General features: G+C 45.3%; 1 protein-coding gene across 8 annotated transcripts in view; it reads left to right on the top strand.

The window, feature by feature from the left end:
• CDKAL1 (CDK5 regulatory subunit associated protein 1 like 1) overlaps positions 1-13,722 on the top strand; it is a 712,098-nt gene that overhangs the window by 629,659 nt on the left and 68,717 nt on the right. The gene's annotated exons all lie outside the window — the stretch shown is intronic.

Below are 13,722 nucleotides of genomic sequence, written 5' to 3'. Positions count from 1 at the left end.
CCTTTCTGACAGATTGAAATCTGAATTAGGAAGATGCATTTTTGCCGATGCCTCTAGCTCTGCCCCTCTGCCTGGAGACGAATAGCTGTTTCTGCTTCCGGGCCAGAAGCGGAGGGCAGGAGGCAGTATTTTCAGGTGGAAGATGGAACACTGAGGACCGTCTGACTGGTATATTTCGGTGTCAGCAGATCCTGAGTGGAAGGGGGTGAGGAAAGGGACATTTTTGTGCTTTACAAAGCTGTTTATCGCACAGTCAACAGGCACCAAACTGTCCATCCGGTGTGTGCGGTTAGGGACCTTTCTGTAGGGCGTCCGTTGAGTATCTGCTTTGGTCACGTGGAGTGAAAATTAAACCATTTTTTTTCTTTCTATAAAAAAGTAACCTGACCCCTGTTTTATACCTTGGTGTAAATGTGGCTGTTTGCCAACCTCTCTCTCACATTTCATTGAGCTACAGTTGTAAAAGCTGATGGAGTGTGAAATGAGAATGTGTGTCACATTTCCAAGCATCATTTGATGTCCTTTCTCAACACAATTGTTAAGCACTCCAGAAAAAATACGCAGCCATGACTTCACATGCGGAAAAAGGGAGAGGTGATATTTATCTGACCGTACAATTCCACAGTTGTTTAAGTACGCGTATTATCTTTCCCCTGAAAATAAGTCACAACGGCATGTTAATTAGACTTTGAGAGTAGTGACAAAGAGGGCCCTCTTATCCCCGTTCTCACTTAACGTGGTGATGGACTCTGGTGTCCAAACATGAGTGACACCTCTCACGAGCCTGACAAGTGTCTACGCACAGCCACCTGACCGATAATGGAGTGACGCACACCAGCCTCTGTCACAGCCCCGCCAACTGTGTGTCGTCCTCAACAGGGAGTGAACTCTAATACTGGATAAGCATAACCATGAATGTTTGCTGTTGTTAAAAAAAAAGAAAAAAAAATCCTTGGGGTTTGGGATGGATGACCCGGAAGGAACAGTATAATCCAGAATTTAAATTTTACTGCTAGAGAGTCGGCTTTTGATGTGTTAGCTAATACTTTAGAAATTAAAAAAAAAAAAAAAATTTTGATGTTTGTTTATTGTTGAGAGAGAGACAGAGAGTGAGTGGGGGAGGGGCAGAGAGAGAGAGGAAGACACAGAACCCGAAGCAGGCTCCAGGCTCTGGGCTCTAGGCTCTGAGCTGTCAGCACAGAGCCCCACGAGGGGCTGGAACTCACCAATCATGCACGACCTGAGCCGAAGTCAGATGCTTAACTGACTGAGCCACCCAGGTGCCCCAATACTTCAGAAATTTTTAAAGGAAGTTGGTCTGTGGTGGTTGTTGTTTGCTTTTCTACAGAGCGTGTATTACAAGGTTGACTTTAAAAATGGGGCGCCTGGGTGGCGCAGTCGGTTAAGCGTCCAACTTCAGCCAGGTCACGATCTCGCGGTCCGTGAGTTCGAGCCCCGCGTCAGGCTCTAGGCTGATGGCTCAGAGCCTGGAGCCTGTTTCTGATTCTGTGTCTCCCTATCTCTCTGCCCTTCCCCCATTCATGCTCTGTCTCTTGCTGTCCCAAAAATAAACGTTGAAAAAAAAATTTTTAAATTGCCACAGTGAGGGGCGCCTGGGTGGCTGAGTCGGTTGAGCATCCCACTCCTGATTTTGGCTCAGGTCACGATCCCAGAATCATAGGATGGAGCCCCACGTCAGGCTGTGCGCCGAGCACAGAGTCTGCTTGGGATTCTCTCTCTCTCTCTCTCTCTCTCTCTCTCTGTCTCTGTCTCTCTCTGCCCCCCTCCCCCACTCACGTTCTCTCTCTCTGAATGATAAAATAAAAATAAATAAAAATTAAAAGAAAATAAATTGCCACAATGCAAAGGACTTCACAGCACGTGGCAGTAGGGGGCAAACTATTATCTCAAAGACCCTGCCGGATGTAATCCCATCAACGTGTGTCCGTGGAAAAGGACAGTGTTCGGAAACATTATCATAAACCAAGAAAAGCAGTGCCCTTCTGTTAGTTCCTTAACTATACTGTTTCTTGCTAAAAGGGCAGCCCCGTTTAAATTCCGGGGGTGGGGGAGCATCCTTTTCCCCTCTGCCTTCCTCCCTGCCTCCAGCCTAGAAAATGTGTTGACATCTGTTCCCACCGCCAGCCTCCCTCCACCCTGGGCTGTCCGAGATCCTTGCTAGGATGTGCTGGCCCTCCTGGCTTTCGAGGAGCAGTCTTAGAGTATGCACGAAACCAAAGGGTTTGGGATTATCAGTTTGGATGCTTGCGTCGAGAGGAAATCAGGCAAGTCTTTCGTTACCGTGTGCGACTTCCTGGACATTAATGGGCATAGCTTTATACTTCATTATTTGTCAGCTTTTAAAGATATGCCAGGCTCGGGGTCCAGAAAGCCTTCTTTAATGAATTTGTCCTGATGTTAGAAATGTTGTTGCTGATGGTAGAAACCAAAATACATTAGGCAGGAAGAGAACAACCTACATTTTTGTAGAATTTAGAAGTAGTTGGTAGAGGTGAAAACCATGCTTCGGGCACTTGGAGCTCTGTGAGCACTCGCAAAGGTGCTGGAACTCTCAAATGAAAACATCAGCTCACCTGCGTGGATGAAGCATGGCCTTGGGGTCAGACGGACCTGACTTTGCATCTGGACTTGCCAGTTTACCTGAGCCATGCAACTCCCAAGCTTAATTTGGAATCATAATGCGTGGGAATCATAATGTCTATCTCCTAGGGGCCGTTGGAAGGAATACGTTCTGGAGTGCCTGTAAACCACCTGATCCTGTTCCTGGAACATAGCACACAGCTACCAAATGGTCGTTTCCCATTTCCCTGAAATCTAGTTGCGTCTAGAAAGAGCAAAACTCTGAAGATGACCTGGTACTAATAGTCGTGGTTTTGTTCGTTGTCCCAGCCGTTGTCATGCAGGACACATTTACGGAGGTCAGCGTGGGGGGTGCCTCTCTATATATTAGGATCATCTGTTCAGATCCAGAGGCCCAATCCCATCCGAATGGGTTTCTGCATTGTGTAGGCTTTCCTGAGTTTTTCTGGAAGGATGCCCCCTGCCATACACTTTGTAAAGAAATCCGGAAAGGTCAGAGCATTTAAAGCAGAACACTGTGTTAAAAAATTATTGTCCATAGTAAATGCATTACCCTAATTGAGAATTTGATAATCCTGTAAGTACTTAGCCCTATGCTACTTTGGAGTTGTTTTGTCTCATTTTAGGCCCTGTTGATGTCTTTTGATAAAACTGATGACAGGTACACAGACTGGGGGAAGAAACACAGAGTGGGTGGGCATCGTGAGATCCAGATTATAGCCTTCTGGTGTTTTCGGTAACAGGCTTTTGTAACCTTCTGTATTATCACTTAATGTTCTCCGAACCTCGGTTGTCTCTGAGATTCTGTGATTGAAATATTCTACTTGACAAAAATGGATTGAATGAATGCCTACCCTGTGGCAGGGCTTTGAATTCTATAAATATTAATAGAAATCAGGCCTTGTTACTTTCAGATAATAATAGGTAAATGCTCACACCATGGTGGAAAAGGAAAGCGATAATAAAGGCAAAAGGTTGCTGTCCTCTAAGAAATTTTATGCTAGTGGAAACAGCGTATGGTAACATCTTTTTATGATTATTCCTGTCTTCTTTTCAGTTTGGTTGGAGGAAGAGAAGATTAGAAAAAGGGGATAGGAAGGAGCCAAAATTAGTCTGATTGTTATTTGGGGAACATGGGGGCAAACTGCCACCTGTAGCCTAATAGAGAACATTTCTGAGTAAGTATCATTTGAAGGATAATTTCAGATAAAAAGGTTATATAATAATTAAAACAGTGGAAGGCGTCATGGAGTTCAAAGGGATAAATATAAATCAAAGAAATGGGAGATCATGAACTTTTTTATGGAAAGTATTAGGGGGCTTTGTTCTTAGGAGGAAGCAGGGGACACATATGCTTTCAGAGATGTTCTCGGATAATAATTCTCAAGTGTGGTCCCCAAATTTGCAGCATCCGCAAATCTGGGAACTTGTTAAGAAGGCAAACTCTCAAGCTTCAACCCAGACCTGGATTGGAAACTCTGAGAGCAAGACCCAGTAACCTGTTTTCTTAATAAGCTCTGCGTGATACTGATGCATGCTGAAGTTTGAAAACCACTCTCCTAAGAAAATAACTCTCAAGTGGGAAGGAGTGTTTGCTATTTATAACAGCAGTTTTAATATTTTAATGTAATCGTACCAAATTTTCACACTTCCAACTTCAGACAGTAGAGTGGAACAGCATCTCCATGGATGGAGAAGACTATCTCATCTACGTATTGATAATTCCTCAGGAGTGGGTTGTAAACACGATGGCGGGATTATGCGCATGTCGCGTGCGTGTAGAGAGGAGGTGTTTAGTGAAAGGGGCCGGAGGCATAGGAACCTTGAGCAGAAGCACCGTTTTAAGATGTGAAGAGCATGGTTATTTTTGCCACACTCCCTCATGGAAGCTAAATTTGTAGTAGCATGTCCTGTTCAATGTGATGATCTTTTTGTACCGTTGAAGTTTCCGTAGAAAGTTGCTTTGCTGTTCAGTCATTTCACCTGAAGAAAACCCGAGGGTAAACATGGCCCACTGTCACTTGTACCACATTCATGACCATGTGATAATACGAAAAATTATTTGAGAGCCATCACTGAAGATTAGGATCAATGAGTTGTTTTGTTTTAACTCTCTTAAGGAAAATTTTTATTAGAGAAAATTTCAAGCATACACAAAAGTAGAGAGAACAGTATAATAATCTCACATCCACATCACCCACCTTAAACATCTGTAACTTCTTTCTTCTACACTGAAAATACCAGGTCCCAATAACCCAACGTAAGTACTCATTGTTTTATCCTGGGATACTCATATAACTGTCTAACACCATGATTACCGAATACGGAGTTTCGTTGTGGTGGCGATGGTGGTGGTCCTAGTTTTGCAGCTGTTTTTGTTCATGGGTATATCCCTTGGGGGATGTACATGCCAATAGTCGTTTTAAAACTTGTTTTTGTTTATTTATTTTTGAGAGAGAGAGAGAGAGAGAGAGAGAGAGAGAGACAGAGCATAAGTGGGGAGGGGCAGAGAGAAAGGGAGACAGAATCCAAAGCAGGCTCCAGGCTCTGAGCTGTCAGCACAGAGCCCAACGTAGGGCTCAAGCTCACGAGCTGTGAGATCATGACCTGAGCCGAAGTCAGATGTGTAAGTGACTGAGCCACCCAGGCACCCTGGCCAATAGAGGTTTTAAAGTCAGCCAAAATCGTTCCTCTCTGTACAGCTTTCCCAACAAATGGATGCTCCTTTGGGGAGCATTTGTTCCACTTTGCTTTCATTTTTTTGGGAATTTTAAAATCTTAATTTTGTTTTAAAATTATGTAAGTTACTTTACAAAATCAAATCTACAGAAGTATGTTCTGAGAAGTTCACCTTCTGTCTTCTCCATCCTGTTTCTTCTCTTACCTATTTAAGGAATTTTGTTTGTTTCAGTTTTCAGTTTGTTCTTCCCATGGTTTTTTGTTTTAACGATATAAACAAATACATGCACATATTTTTTGTCACCTCCTTCTTAAATTGTAGACACTTTCTCTGTTTTTCACTTGACAGTGTATCTTGACAGTTACTGCCTTAGCAGTGTATAAAAATTCAATGAATGTTTTTAATGATTTTTGTTAGGCTTCTAAAGAGAATACATGAGAGTTTATATTGCTCTCGTACCTAAGTTAAATAATATCTAAACGAAACCCAACATCTTTTTGGTCGAAGAAAAGATAGGTGGAATTACCCCAAAGCCTCAAGGTAGCCAGAGAAACAGTAGGCCAGTCAGAGGTTAGGAATGGTCAGCCATGCGAGCACAACAAAGTCCAGAAGCCCAACACTGGCCGTGAGAGTGCATCCAGAAGAGAGGATGCTTTGGCCGATGGAGTTCAAAAACCCTGAAGACCATCCCTATTTGGAAATGAACACATCTAATTCCCTTAGCCTGGTACCATTATAAATTTGATTCATTTACTTCCCTTTGTGGAGTCCACATTTCACCAGGCAATTTTTCAACGTTTTTTATTTATTTTTGGGACAGAGAGAGACAGAGCATGAACGGGGGAGGGGCAGAGAGAGAGGGAGACACAGAATCGGAAACAGGCTCCAGGCTCCGAGCTGTCAGCACAGAGCCCGACGCGGGGCTCGAACTCACGGACCGCAAGATCGTGACCTGGCTGAAGTCGGACGCTTAACCGACTGCGCCACCCAGGCGCCCCCACCAGGCAATTTTTGGTGATAATGTGCCTTCCTATACAAATCTGCCTACAGGAAGAAAATAGGATTATTCAGTCCTCTTAAGTGTGCTGTTAATAAATTGGCATTCTAGTTTTATATACTGGTCTCCTTTGTCCTGTCCATGTGGTCTTTTCTGTAGGTGCAGGATAGTTTCTGAGCTTTCAAAGTTGTGAGGCCAGCCCTGGGCCCCATTAGATCCCACAAGGCAACAAATGCCACCTCATATGACATCTTAAGAGGCAACAAGGGATCTTTCCTCTCCTAATACTCATTCTGCCATTGGCTAAATATTCCGTGCCTACTGCTGTGACTCAAAACCAGCATTCGTGGAGTGCTTATTATGGACCAAGTCCTAGGCCAAATATCTTACCTGCACTCACTCATAACCCTGTGAGGAAGGTACTGTGATGATTCCTATTCCAGAGATAAGGAATCTGAGCGTCAGTAACTCCATAAATAACTGAAGTCACAAATTCAGAAGGTGGGAGAGGCAAGCCAGGATTTATGTGCAGTTCTTACCAACGTTCAAGCCTGCGTTCTTGTTTTTGAATTGTTGTAAGATATACATGTGATCAGTCTTGCCGTCTTAACCATCTTCGTGTACAGTTCAGAAGCGTTAAGTACTGTATATTCACATCGATGTGCCACGAATCTTCGTAACTTTTTTCCAGTAAAACTGAAACTCCATTCCCGTTAAGCAACTCCTCATTCACCACTAGCCCCAGCCCTTAGCCATCACCATTCTGTTTCCTGTCTCAATAAATGTGACTACTCTGGGTGCCATACCTTATACAGGAGGAATCTTACTATACTTGTCATTTTCTGACTGGCTTGTTTTACTTAGCATAGTGTCCTCAAGGTTCATCCACTATGAACCATGTCTCAGAATTTCCTTCCTTTCGAAGGCTGAACAATAGTCCATTATATGTCTGCACCACATGTTGTTTATCTACCTATCTGTTAGCGAACACTGGGGTTGCTTCCACATTTTGGCTGTTGTGAATAATAACGCGGGTGTGAATATGGTTATCCGAATACTTCTTTGAGACCTTTTGAGTATATACCCAGAAGCAGAACTACTGTATCATATGGTCGTCCTATTTTTAGTATTTTCCACAACAGCTGCACCATTTTGCATTCCTACTAACAGTGCACAAGGGTTTCTGCCTCTCCACGTCCTCACCAACACTGGTTATTTTCTGGGTTTTTTGGGTCGTGGCCATTCTGATGGGCGTGAGGTCAGGCCTGGGTCTTTAAGCCCAGGCTCGTACCACCTTCCCTTTGGAGTTGTGAGTCTCACTGATCACTTGTGGGCGGTAGTTTTCATATTCCAGTGCAGGCTCACACTGGATCCAGAGAGGGAGAAAATGGTCAGCGTTAACCATCTTCTCTGTGTTCTGTGAAAGATGGTATTCAAGTTATAAGTCTATGTTAGGAAGACAGGAGAATACCAACACTACCACCGCTTGACCAAGGGTAACTAGTTTCACTTCTGGTGTTCTTTCTAACAAATCACTTGAGTCCTACCTTTTTTTTCAAAATTTTTTAATGTTTATTTATTTTTGAGAGAGACGGAGCATGAGCAGGGGAGGGCATGGGATAGAAAGAGAGGGAGACACAGAATCTGAAGTAGTCTCCAGGCTCTGAGCTTTCAGCACAGAGCCCATAGCGGGGCTCGAACTCAAAAACTGTGAGATCATGACCTGAGTTGAATTCGGAAGTTTAACCGACTGAGCCACCCAGGCGCCCTGAATCCTACCATTACTAAGATTGACACTTATGAAGTCAGAGCCATTTTGTGCCTGGGAGAAAAGAGAAAAGAAGAAAATTCTCTGCCAATTCTAAACTCCTAAGTAGTGCGTTTTATTTCAAAGTTTTTCTCTTTCTGAGTTTATTCCTAGTAGCAAAGGATTGCCTTAAAGAAAGAAGAGGTAGGGTGGCTTTGTGAAAAGAGCTTGAGATTTGGAGTCTGTCATGTTTCGGCTCAGTCTGGGTTTACATGTGCCTCTGCTCTGGTAGAGCTTCCTTGAATCACATTTTCTTGGTCCGTAAAAGGGACATAATTGGTTCACAGAGGATTAAATTAGATACTGTGGACAGAGTGCCTGGTACATAGTAGGTATATTAATATTTGATTAAGGGATTAAGTGTAGTTTTAAAAATCAGTGATTTCCTGCCTCTTAATTTTTTTTTAATGTACTTTACTTTCATTCTACATTATTGTACAGCAGTTAAGGACATTGATTATGGGGGCGCCTGGGTGGCTCAGTCCATTAAGCATCCGACTTCCGGTCGGGTCATGATCTCGCAGTTCGTGGGTTTGAGCCCCGCGTCCAGCTCTGTGCTGACAGTTCGGAGCCTGGAGCCTGCTTTGGATTCTGTGTCTTCCTCTCTCTCTGCCCCTCCCCTGCTCACGCTCTGTGTCTCTCTTTAAATAAATGTTAAAAAAAATTTATAAAAAAAAAAAAAGAATATTGATTCTGGATTCTGATTACCTGGGGTTGAATCCTTGTTTTACCATGTACAAGAAATACGGCCTTGGGCATATTATTCTGCCTCTCCCCACCTCCGCCGTCTCCTCTGTAAGCGGGGTGATGATAGCACCTGTCATAGGATTTACATAGAAATGGTTTAACGGTCAGTAAAGGTTGGCTACTCTTCGTATTATCATTATTAATTTGTGACACATGCCGAGCAATGAAGCAATCAATGAAGGTAAACATTGCACGACCTTCTGTCACCGCAAAAGTTGTAATCCTGAGCTGTGGATTTCCTGCAAAATGACGGATAGAAGTGGACAAATTCGGAGGCTTCTGCACCTAATAAGAATAACAACTCAACAGGAGATTCAACAGCAAATCGTGTAGCATTGGCTGTTCCTCCTGACAGACATTTCTTTCTCTTTATGCCTCTTCAAGTTGCAGAGAGGGAAGGAGGCAAACCATAAGAGTCTCTTAAATACTGAGAACAAACTGAGGGTTGATGGGGGGTGAGAGAGAGGGGAAAGTGGGCGTTGAGGAGGGCACCTGTTGGGATGACCACTGGGTGTTGTATGGAAACCAATTTGACAATAGATTTTACGAAAAATAAATAAAATAAAGGAGAATATTCTAGAACAGAGAGCACAACCTACCCTTCTGTTTCTCACAAGTGATGGGAAGGCTGCCCCCGGGGTGCCTGGCTGCCACCTGTTTCTCATCTGTTGGGACTTTGATCCCAATGATGGATTCACTTGAGCAGTTAGATAGCTCAGCACCAACACAGCCGACTGCCCACGGAACGGAAGCAGAAGGGTGGCGTGGTTGGCCTTCGGTGCCCGACAAAGGGCCAGCAGGATATTCAGGTGTCCTGAGTTTTATGTACAAACTACGCTATATTTTCAGAGCTCTGACCCTTACAAAAGCACTCTTAACAGTGCTTTCCTCTCCATCTAACATTCATTTCCAAAACCACTGAAGTGAAAGGGTCTATTAGTTCAGGGCCAGATCTGAAAGCACATGCAAACTGCATTCATGAGGTTAAGAAATGGCTTAATAATTAAGTTAAAACAGTTGAAAGTGGGTCTAATTTCAAACAGATCAGCTAACCGTGTTAGACGCGAATGAGGATATGTCCCTTCCTATTTTCCCTTCCACCCCTCAGATGTTGGCCCCAACCCCAAGCAGTTTTTCTGGTTTCTTTTTTTTTTCTTTTTTCCTTCTTTTTAAATTTTATAGAAGATTGAATTCTTCAACTGCCCATATGTTAAATTGGTGTCACACGCAATGAAAACCCTAGTAGGTTGGACATTCAGTCTGTTTCTTTCATAGTGCGTTGAACTAGTTTCTTCTGCAGACCCGTCTGGACGTATTTGGGTCTCACAGTCTAGAGACGCAGATTTTATCCCATGCTGCTGAGCTGTGTGAAGTACATTCCAGCTGAGCCGGTGTGGTTACGTCCGTTCAGGGCGTGTTCCGTAGGTCTGCGGTCCCTTCCGTGGGCCTGTTTGAGTGCCACCCTCAGACAGGAGGCTCAGCAGTTGGCTTGCGTTCCACTTGCCTTGCGCGGTTGCTGCTGTGGAGTGGCTCCTCCTGAGGCTCGAACCCGGGCTCGGTGAGGGCAACTGCATGCGTCAGGGAGCCCGCTGTGCCTTCATAACAATAGTTCCTCCTGTTTGGCGATCCTCTACCACGTGCGTGGTGGCAAGGCTTTTTCCCCGTATTACCTCAGTAGTATTTCTAGCCCGGGCCAGGGCACAGGGGCCAGCACACATGGACGCTGCTGTGCACAGTGACCAAGAGCCACCACAGGGGCAGGCACTGGCCCGCCCTCCCGACCCACCGTCCACACCGTGGAAGGGAGGGGAAGGCACGGCGAGCTTGAGGTCGGAGGCATCTGGGCAGACGCTCAGAGCAAGGAAGGGCTGAGGACAAGAGGAAAGGTTAGTACCCCCGAGAGGAGACTGGTCACACCTAACAACATGCTGGTGATGCCTGGCTTCTCACGGTGTGTTTCAACATCAACTGACCGTAATATCATCTAGGATTGGACTAGATATCGGACAGGGAAATAACAAATGGGGCCCTGGCGAGGAGGGTTCCAGTCGGGGGGTTCTGGTAATGCTGCTCTTCTGGTGTGACCCCTTGTAGGCCAGGGTTGGGGTGAGGGAGAGGGTCCCGTGTAGGTGTACTGGCTGCCTGTGCAATGTCATTGCTCTCAGGGTTAAAGTTTTATGGATGATTTTTACTAGGTCCCCAGTGAATTCATCTAGAACAAAAGGTATTCTTCATCATAAAAGCATCAAATGGAAAAAGCTTTCTTATGAAAACCAAAGGGGGTATTTCAGCCACACCCAAACATGAAAGGTCACGTAAGCCCCACCTCCTGTCCCTGCTGACAGGGAGGCAGGGAGACTCCAGGAGGGTTTTAGCTCCTGTGATGATTGGAACTTAGGTGTCCTGAACTGCTCTCTCATGCTCTCACTTTGACTACGTTACACTCCCTTCAGATGTCTTTCCCGTTTTCCTTGGTCGGCCCTTATCAGTGCCAGGCATGACCATGTGTCTCAGTTTGTCTGGGACCATCTTGGTTTATGCCTGTTGTCCTGATGTGATTAATAACGGTCCCCTTTTTCCACTCCCCAAAATGTCCTGGTTTGGATGATGAATTATGTGATCATCCTGTCAATTTCTAAAGTAGATCCAGTACTGTGTAAGTAAGCCCTGCTTGGGGTGCAGAAGTCTGAGATGTGGTCTCTTGCCCTCAAGGAGGAGAAAGTCTAGCTGGGAAGAGAAGATACGTGCATATTCAACAAAGTGTGTAATCTATCAAGTGCTAAATGAGAAAAATTGGAAGATAGGAAGCCTCTGAAGGTTGGAGGTATCAGGGGAGGTGGGGGTCACATTCTTTGTAGACAACAGAAGAGTGTTCCTCTAGTTTAAACAGGAAGGGGTCTGCAGAGGGGCACAGTTCCCAGGACTCTTGGAAGGGCTGGCGAGTAGGTTCTGCTGGAAAGACAGAAACGACACCGAGAGCCACATGGAAGCTGCCGGTGAGAAGCGTTCCCTCTGCCCCACCCTGCACCCGAAGGCGGGCGGACCCAGGCCCCGTCTGCTTCCCCGTGAAGCTTACCTCACACTCAGCGTCTCGCCACGTGGCACCTGAGCGTGGAGCCTGCCAAGCTTGCAGCCTAGGGACGGAGGAGGATGGGAGAGGTTCTTTGGAATCTGCATGACTACGGCAGAACGCTCCGTGTGGAGGCCTGGCTGTGCGAGGAGGCTGTTCAAACAATTTGGACTCCAGAGGGTTTCGCGGACGTGGTGGGATTGGAACTGGACTTGGGGGGCGGAGAGGACCTCATCAGGCAAGTGAAGATGGACGTTTTTCTCCATGTGACAGGAACACCGGTCAGGTGACAAGGCGCAGGAACAAATCTGGCCTCGTTTGGGCATCCGTGAGCCGCTGTGGGCAGTTGGGAGGCAGCAGAAAGTGACATTCGCTGTGAAGCGTAAGACCTCTGGGTTTGAAGTCGAATAGAACTCATCCCTAATACGTGAGACATACAGCCCACGGAACCAGCCCATGAGAGGTTAGGCTTTGCTTCCGTAACCCATGAACTCGGAGATCTCAGGCTTAACCTAGCAAAGTCCTCCTTCCTGCATACCCTGCAACACATCTAGTACCTTTTAGGGGGCAGTTCGCAATCAGGGATCGTCTGTAGCACACAGTCCTGGGGCGCAGGTTGCTTGCAAGCAGAGGATGGCTGGGGAGCCCAGCTTTTTCCTGCCTCAGCACAGGAATCCCACATGGCGTTTCTGTTCACATCTACTGACCAGAATACTCACATGGCCCCACCTACTTCAAGAGTTTGGGAGGGACACCTGGGTGGCCCAGTCAGCTGAGCGTCCAATTCTTGATTTTGCCTCGTCATGATCCCTGCGTTCTGGGATGGAGCCTCCGTGCAGAACGTGCTTAGGATTCTCTCTCTCTCCCTCCGCCCCTCCCCTGCTCACACTCTCTCGTGCATGCTTTCTCTCTTAAAAAAGAAAAAATAAATGTTTGAGAAATACACACTTATGAGTAAATAAGGAGAAGATATGGGTGAATACTAGAAGTTTCTACCATGACCTGTTGGAAAGTTTTTTAAGCGTGAGCATAACAGTAAAAGTCACCCATGTGAGGAAAAACGCCACCCTGTGTGTCCTGTGTACCCACCAGCCCCAGGCCCTAGCACAGCGCCTGGCACGTAGCTGGTGCTCAGTACGTATTTGTTGAATGAACTTGGCTTTCAGTGACATGCAAGCTGGGATGGATAGTTTCTCGACCAAAGACAGGGAAGTTGAGAATCAGTTACTTCAACTTAGGATACCTCAACTGAGCCAGTTTAGTTCAATGGCTAAAAAGATTCTACTCATGCCCCACAGCCTGTTCTTGGAAGTCATCTGACATCTCGATAAACAGATTGCAAAAGCCCCCTTTTAAACTGATAACCATCTTGCAAATTTAAGTTCTTTCCATGGAAAGTGTAGGGATGAGTACTTTAGAGCTGGGCATGCTCCTAACTACAGATTTCAGTTTTCTTCCCATTTACTTTCTAATGATGAAACTGACAGCCTGTTTCTCTCGTCATACTCAGAATATTGACTGTGAGATGTGCCTCAAATGATAGAGCCATGGAGATCTCTGTTTTCTAATGTAGTTTGAGGTGTTGTAGATTTAAAGGGTTTTGTAGAAACAGATTTTCTGTCCCTGTGTCTCCTCAATGCAATTCTATAATATCACTGGTAAATATAAACATTCGAGCCATATGTCAGGTCAACGCTTATCTGGTAGGAAGTCCACCAATAAAAATAGGATGCGGTGCCCTTGAGATTTGCCACCACTCAACAGAGAAATCTAAAGGACCACAAAAGCAAAGAATCATCGCAAATGTAATTTATCATGAT

Source organism: Prionailurus viverrinus, chromosome B2 (assembly GCF_022837055.1).
Source record: "Prionailurus viverrinus isolate Anna chromosome B2, UM_Priviv_1.0, whole genome shotgun sequence".
In the NCBI taxonomy this organism is placed as follows: domain Eukaryota; kingdom Metazoa; phylum Chordata; class Mammalia; order Carnivora; family Felidae; genus Prionailurus; species Prionailurus viverrinus.
Note: the sequence above shows the minus strand (reverse complement) of the source record. Positions and strands in the feature narration are given on the sequence as shown.